The 8232-nt window shown below is 40.2% G+C and overlaps 1 non-coding gene across 1 annotated transcript; it reads right to left on the reverse strand.

The window, feature by feature from the left end:
- Positions 1-7638: 7638 nt before the first annotated feature.
- On the reverse strand, positions 7639-7713 carry TRNAK-UUU (transfer RNA lysine (anticodon UUU)). The gene has a single exon. It is a non-coding gene; the product is annotated as a tRNA-Lys (tRNA).
- Positions 7714-8232: the final 519 nt, after the last annotated feature.

Here is an 8232-nt window from a genome sequence, read left to right on the forward strand (position 1 = left end):
TAGTTCTTCTGGTCTCAGGCTGATGTAGTCTCTGGTTTATGTGGCCCTATCTGTCTCTTGGGCTCATAATTACCTTGTGTTTTTGGCGTTCTTTATCCTCCTTTGCTCCGGGTGGGTTGAGCCCAACTGATGCATCTTAGATGGCCACTTTTTAGCCTTTAAGACCCCAGACACCACTCACCAAGGTGGGATGCAGAATGTTTTCTTATTAGCTTTTATTATGCCAAATGACTTAGATCTCCCCAAGAAACCATGGTCCCCAAACCCTTGACCCTGCTACACTGGCCTTCGAAGCATTCAGTGTATTCAGGAAACTTCTTTGCTTGGTTTAGTCTAGTTGTGCTGACCTCTCCTGTACTGTGTGTTGTCTTTCCCTTCACCTAAAATAGTTTTTATCTACCATCTAATTAGTGAATACCTGTGTCCCTCCCTCCCTCCCCCCCCCATAACCATCAAAAAATATTTTCTTCTCTGTTTAAACTATTTCTCGAGTTCTTATAATAGTGGTCTTACAGAATATTTGTCCTTTTGCAGCTCACTAATTTCACTCAGCATAATGCCTTCCAGATTTCTCCATGGTACAAAGTGTCTCACAGATTCATCACTGTTCTTTACTGATGTATAGTATTCCATTGTATGAACATATCGTATAGATGGATCATGTTTTTTATCCATTCTTCCACTTTCTTTCTCTTTATTGATGCATTTAGTCCATTTACATTCAGCATAATTATGTATAGGTATGAATTTAGGGCCATCATTTTGATGTCTTTTCGTGTTGGAGACAGTTTCTTTTTCCCACTTAATTGTTTGCACTTTATATATTGTCTCTTCCTCTTATTTGTTACTGTTACTGTTGTTACTGTTGAGTACTGCTGAGTCTCTATTTTTTTCTTTTATTTTGCTTTGATGTGTAGGACCGTTTGTCTCCTTTCTGGTTACCTTAATACTTACCGCTATTTTTCTAAATTTAAGCCTAACTTTTATTTCTATATATCGCCTTGTCTTCCTGTCCATATGAAAGATCTATGACTACATTTCTTAGTCCCTTTGTATTGTTTAATGTTGTCTTCTTTTGCATAATAACATCGCTGTTTCCCTGTTTTGAGCACTTTTTATTTTGATTTATTTTTGTGATTTCCCTGTCTATGTTGATAGCTGATTGCTCTGTCCAGTGTTCTAGTCTTGGGTTGATTCCTGATATTATTGTTTTTCTAACCAAAGAACTCCCTTTAATAATTCTTGTAGCTTTGGTTTGGTTTTTACAAATTCTCTAAACTTCTGTTTATCTGGAAGTGTCCTAATTTCACCTTCATATTTGAGACATAGTTTTGCTGGATAGATGATACTTAGCTGGCAATTTTTTTTTCCTTCAATTCTTTGTATAAGTCATCCCATTGCCTTCTTGCCTGTATGGTTTCTGCCAAGTAGTCCGAGCTTATTATTATTGACTTTCCTTTGTAGGTAGCTTTTCTTTTAACCCTGGCTGCTCTTAAAAGCCTCTTTTTATCTTTGGTTTTGGCAGGTTTGATTATAATATGTCTTGGTGACTTTCTTTTAAAATCTACCGTATGTGGTGTTTGAGGAGTATCTTGGATAGATCTCTTCTCGTCTTTCATGATATCAGGGAAGTTTTCTGCCAACAAATCTTCAACAATTCTCTCCATATTTTCTGTTATCCCTCCCTGTTCTGGTACTCCAATCACTTGTAGGTTATTCCTCTTTACACAGTCCCACATAATTTTTAAATTTTCTTTATTTTTTCAAATTCTTTTATCTGATTTTTCTTCAAATGTATTGGTGCCATGTGTTTTTCCTTCAAGTTCACTAATTCTGCCTTCCACTTGCTCAATTCTACTCCTCTGAATTTCTATTGAATTATCAAATTCTGTAATTTTATTTTTAATCTTCTGAATTCCTGATTGCAATCTATCTATGGATTTTATTATTAAAATCTTTTGAAATTTTTCATTATGTTCCTGAATAACCTTTTTAATTTCTGAAATTACTTTATCTGTGTGCCTTGGCTTGTTGTGCGTATTGCTTGATTTCCTTCCTTATGTCTTGAAGGGTTCTGTATATTAATATTCTGTATTCTGTATATGGTAATTCCAGGAAGTCACTTTCATCTAGAAGATCCCTGTATTCTTTGTTTTGGGAGCTTGTTGAAGTGATCATGGTCTGTTTCTTTATGTGATTTGACATTGACTGTTGTCTCCAAGCCATCTATAAGTTATTAGATTTGTTTTATGTTTGCTTGGTGTGTCCTAGCTTCTTGCTTTGTTCTGTTTTGACATGCCCAAATGGGTTTCTTGAGTGAGCTAGCTTGATTATTTTCACCTTTGAAGCTCTGACGTCCTGTCACCAGATGGCTAGAGCTGTTATCAGGTATGTTAGTCTAGGAGTCCATTTACTTTTCTTGCATGTATTCAGCTCAGGTGCCCAGGTAGCTGGTCATCAAGTGCTTGGTAGAGGCTCTGTCTTAAAGACTTAGAGGTGCAGGGGTGGTTGGTGTAGGTACTGGTATCTGCTTGCGGCAGGGGGTCATGCTCTGAACAAGGCAGGGGGCTGAGAATGGTCCCCCAAGTGTTTCTGAGGAAAGCATGTCCCTCTTCCCTAGCGTGTATGGGTGGGTGTGTTCTGCAGATGGAATATGGGCACCCAATGTTTTTGGTTGTAGGAATTGGGAGGTGCCAGTTATCCTTGGACCCCTGTCGTGGGTGGCTGGGTGACCTGAATGGAGCCACCATTCCTCAGGCACCTGATGTGGATAGGTGAGGACCCAGTTTAATAGGCAAAGCAGTGTCATACATCAAACACACACCTCTCCACTGCACAGCTGGAACAGTTGTAGCCTGCCAACAAGGGCCTATTCTCTCAAAATAGGCCCACACAGGTCCATGTAGCGGGGAAAGGTACTCAAAGTCCATGGAATCTTTATGCCTGGAAAGAAGCCACTTCTGTCCTGAGCTCCCCAGCTTAGGTGAGCTGGCAAATTATCTTTTCCCCCAACGGCAAATTTATTCCCTCTCCAACGTCGGGAGGATGGCTTTAGGCACTCAACTGGGCCTATCTCAGGCCCAGAGAAACCAAGAGCCGCTGAAGCTGGCTTGGAAGTGGGGGGCACGGTAAAATATGTGCAAGTACTTAGCTTTTGCCAAAAGTGCTGTTCTTCTCTGGTTCCGGAGGTGTGAGTAGGCTGCGTCGGTGGCTGCTTTTCCCTGAGGAAACTGGAGCATGACACTAGTACCGGCCTGCCACAGCTGCTCCTGGGAATGGTGCCTGAGGGTTCCTGGGAATTCAGATCCAATAATGCTTCTCTGTTTCTGGACCGTCTCTTCCTGCTACTCAGCTTGTTTTCTAATTTTGCCTTTGATGTTCAGGGCTCGGAGCTTGTCAAAAATACACTTGTTTCACTTGTTTTTTCGGGTCTTTGTTGTAAGAGGGCTCGTAGGATATGATAGTCTATTCTGCCATCTTGGCCCCACCTCTAGAACCTTATGTCTTTCTTGAGTTGCTTTGGCCTTGATGCTTCTTTCTTAACTAACTTGTTGAGACAATGATACTCACTTAAAGTTATATGTGGTCATGTATTATCCACATGTTCTCGCCAAGCACTCTAAACAATTACTGGTATATGGGCCACCGTCTACACACCCATTTTGTAGGGCTTGGTGGAAACCTGAGTGTTAAGAGGCTAGAGAATCTGAAAGAAGAAAAATCTGCTCTAGTGCTTGGGAAAAATTGATGTACCTTCTGCAGAATGGAGAACACAGGATTCTCAAATAACGTCAGGAAAAGAAGAATTCATTCTTACCAAAGAAGAGATCCTTTTCTTTGTCTTATCCCCTTTTCTGGCATGTTCTAAAATGTTGAGAAGTAGATGTTTAACCCAGGTTTATGCTGAGAAGGCAAAGACTCACTGCCAAGTCTTGTTGACCTCTCATTCATGGACGTGGATATCGAGACATGGATATTGAGCAGAAAGAAGCCATGGAAGAGCATAGAAATGTCTTTGTCCAGCTGTCCTGAACTCAGTCTCTGGGTGGATGGGAGAATCTTACCTCCTGAAGAGACTACCAATGAAGAAACGAAGCACAAATCCTAAACATCATGGGCCAAAAGAGGAGGGCACAGACACATTAACCCAAAGACCTCAGGGAAGGGCTACATTGTTTCAGGACAGTTGCCACTTCCTTGTGGAATGATTCTACATTTCCCTAGACATATTTTCAATTATTGACCCTGAGAATAAAAGTAACCGTCTTGATGAATCAATGTAGATTTGATCATGCAATCCAGAATATGAACTAAAATGTTTTTGTGTTTTGACCTAAATAGGAGAAAATCTTTTAGAGGGACCTTGCTGCCAAAGGCTTGAAGGCAAGGAAATGGCTAGTTTCTCTCTAGGAAGGGGTTATCAATTATGGTAGCAGAGGTGAAAAGCCAAATGACCTGGAGGTCTTTTATAATGAATCACCCCCTTTCCTTTTTTCTCCAAAACCTGTAACTATCCACCCTCTGGGACATCCCTAAGCCAATTTTGAGGTCACCTACTTGGTTTGGGAAAGACTAACCTACATTGACTCTGAACCTATACTAGGAATGAGGAAAAGATGAGTGAGAATGTAGTTATTACAGATTGCACAGAGTTTCTGACTTTCTTTCGTCACAGTCCCCTCGTTAGACTCCTCTTGAGCAAAGAGCAGGATGTGAAGAGTAGAGAGGCCAGATAGAGTTACTTTAGGAAATTGTTGTGTTTCAATAAGCTTCATTTAAGACTTAGAAATATGTAGAGCAAACAAAGGGAAACTTTCTTTTGTGTTATTTTCATTTTAAGCAAAACCTCATAAACTTCCCCAATTGCAGTGGTGCTTAATCTCAACACTGAGTACCCATCCCACTTCTTCTCTCAACAATTCTCCCACCACACCCACCCACTGAAATCAGGAAATCCCTGCAGTTCCCACTGCAGCCACAATACCAACAATGCCTGAATTGCAAACAAAAATTCAGCCTGGTGTGCCCTCTCCACGGTGCTCAGCTTGTCTACCCTGGGAGGGAAAGGACAGTGAATCACTCTCAAAAGCAAAGCAGTCTTTGGAAAAATGAACTGAATCCTCTTCTGGAACAAGCCTCCTTCTCTTTTCCTTGCCCTCTTCCTCTCTCTCACTTTTCTCTTTCTTTCATTTCAGCCCACCCCACCTCTTTCCTCTGTCTCTCAGCTGATGCACCTCTATCCTCCCTCTTCCCTCCTGTGTACTCCAGAACAACGTTTACACAGTAGTTTAGTGCACTCTTAGTCCCATACAAACTCATTTTAATCTCTGTATTGAGATTCACATGGAGTTGATATCTTTACCATATCACTTGATAATTTCTTCCCTCCCCTAATAGACCTAGTGTAACATCTCCTCAGCATAGGCCCACACTGTAGAGCTGGGAGAAATGGAATGTAGATGAATTTTTTTTCTCCAAACTAAGAAGAATTAGACTTAATGCTAGGAAGAAAGAATTTGTACAAGAATCTAAAATATTTTTGGAGGACATATTTTGAATACTTACATCCAAAATGACTGTCACATCAAAATGTAGTTAATGCAGAAAGCCTCAACTCCTTTGCTCATCAGAGACTGAGTTTGAGAACCTGTCCAGACACATGGAGGGGTTTCATTAAAATTCACTTTGCAGATGGCCTTCAGCTGCTGCGATTTCCTCAGTCATTTCAGAGAAGCTGATTCTGAAAGAAGAGCTGTCACCAAAGACAGGGTTCCTTCTTTATTTTCAGTCATGCCCGAGGCCTGTTTTCGGACCACAACTGTCTAGCACATACACCACTTGTTGCCTGGCTCGTCAGGCCTTCTTATCCTTGATTCACACATGTAAATTAGAGTTACAAATTAATAGTATTAATTTTACCTCCATGTTTAGCTAATGGAGTGCCCGAACGGTGCAAATGGTTAACATGTTGGCCTTATAGCCAAAGAGTTGGATGTTGGAATCCACCTGGAAGCCCTGGGAAGAAAGCCTAGACCATCTACATCTGAACAAATCAGCCTTTGAAAACCCTATGGAGCACAACTCTAGTCTGACACACATGGGGTCATCATTCATCAGAATCAGCTGCAATCAACTGGTTTGTGTTTTTATTTATTTTAGCTAATAATGTTAAATTACAAATATAGAAACCAGACTTGATTAAGATTAATATCATTTTAAAATAATAAATAAAAGTAAATAATATTTCCTCAGATTTGTGTATTCGCTTGGATTCTAGGTGTCCAATCAATCTTATAATATCGTAAGTGGCAACAGAGCTCTAGTGCTTGATGATTACTGGCCAGCACCACATTCCATTCACCCATTTCCTGAAATTGTTTTACTTCGGTTAATAGGAGGGGTCCAATGTCTCGGCACAGTCAAATTGATACAAAATTTCTAAGGCTCACAGACAGGCAAAACACAGTTCTTAGAAGGCATCAATCTGCAGGCTACAATTTGAACAGCAGTAATGAAGAGATAGGATATATTGAAGGTGAGAGGACATCCAAGGAAATCCTTCCTTCTTCTTTTGGTTTAAATTGAGGCTTCGTTCACAAAGAGTAAGATGCATACAACTTAATTGCTCAGTTTAATGAGTTATTACATATGTACATCTCATATAAGCAACATGCAGACCAAGATAAAGAATGTTTCAGCTCTCAGAAGCTCCCTTGTATCTATCCCAATCAATTCCAATCTTCAGACCTCTACCACCATTTTTGGGGGCTTGTTGAAGTGATCATGGCCTGTTTCTTTATGTGATTGGACATTGGCTATTGTCTCCAAGTCATCTATAAGTTCTGTTGGTGGCAAATTCTCTTAGCTTTCCTTTGTCTGAGAATGTCTTGATTTCTTCTTCATTCCAAAAAAAAAAAAAAAGTTTTTTCCAGAATTCATAATACTCCTCTTTCAGCACTTGAAAAATCTGCCTCTTAATTATTTCCTCCATGGTTTCTAATGAGATATTCACTGTATAGGTAAGGTTCCATTTCTCTCACTGCTTTCAAGATCTTTTTTGTTTTGCTTTACTTTTAGAATTCATAAGTTTTAATTGACATTGCCCCCATCCCATTCAATTGGCAGACAGGCCTTTCCTCTGAAAACCACACACACACACACACACACACGCAGTCCAAACCTTTAGGTCAGCAGTCTATAGAGTTTCAGACTTGTGTGTTCCAGTGTTAAGAAAACAACTAAACAAGGCTATCTCTTAGGGCTGGCAAATTCATCATCTAAACATTCCATAAAGCAAAAAGTAAACAAAGTGTCTACCAATGTACAAGCAAAACTATACAAACCTCTTTCTGTGCTCAGTGAAAGGCATTGCATCTTTTCTAGCTCCCCAAATGCAAAATATCCCTAAATCCTGACTATCTTTCTCCTTGCTATCTCTACTTTTTGTCTTTTTCCTCTGCATTACTGCAAGATTTGTCTTATTGGCTAGAATGTGACAAAACAGACCATGACTGGGCAGAGTGCTATGATTTCTTTTCCTGTTCTGGCTCTCTTCAGATTCCTGTAGAGCAACGAGCAGGAGGAGAGGAGTGAAGAAGGAGGGCTTGTAAGAGAACTAATTAGAGTCAAATGAAAGACTGCCTGAACAGGGACTTGAACCCTGGACCCTCAGATTAAAAGTCTGAAGCTCTACTAGCTAAACTATCCATGGGCTGTCTAATATGTTTTCTGAGTGCTTAATTTAGGTTCCTTTATGTTGCTAATTATTTGTAGGTCATGGCCTCAAATATTCTCCTTGAATTCTCTTCACTGCCAAGAAGATTTTGTTTGAAAGAGATGTTATAATCCCTGGTAGCATTTCCCTTTTCCTCTCTTTGCCTTGTATCTCTTTAGAGTTTCAGAACGAGAGCTTGATCTCTAGATAAAGCACTGCCAGGTTTCAGACCACAGGACTAGACCCAGACTACCCCATTTCTTGCCAAGCGTTGTGATTTTATCCCTTCATTTCTTATTTCCCCACCTGCACCTATTTTTCTTGAAGAAACACTCACGCTACTCTTCCTGTCTCTCTGCACTGTCTTGTACAACTTTTTGCAGCCTTGGGAGGCAGAGGAGAAAAGAGTTGAAGGAAATAGAATTTGAAGACCCACTAGAACATTCTGTAACGGTGGGCAAGCAAAGAACCCTGTGTTTAATCTTCTGCATCTCTATGCTTACATTTCTTAATGATGC

This window comes from Elephas maximus, chromosome 1, assembly GCF_024166365.1.
Source record: "Elephas maximus indicus isolate mEleMax1 chromosome 1, mEleMax1 primary haplotype, whole genome shotgun sequence".
Classification (NCBI taxonomy): domain Eukaryota; kingdom Metazoa; phylum Chordata; class Mammalia; order Proboscidea; family Elephantidae; genus Elephas; species Elephas maximus.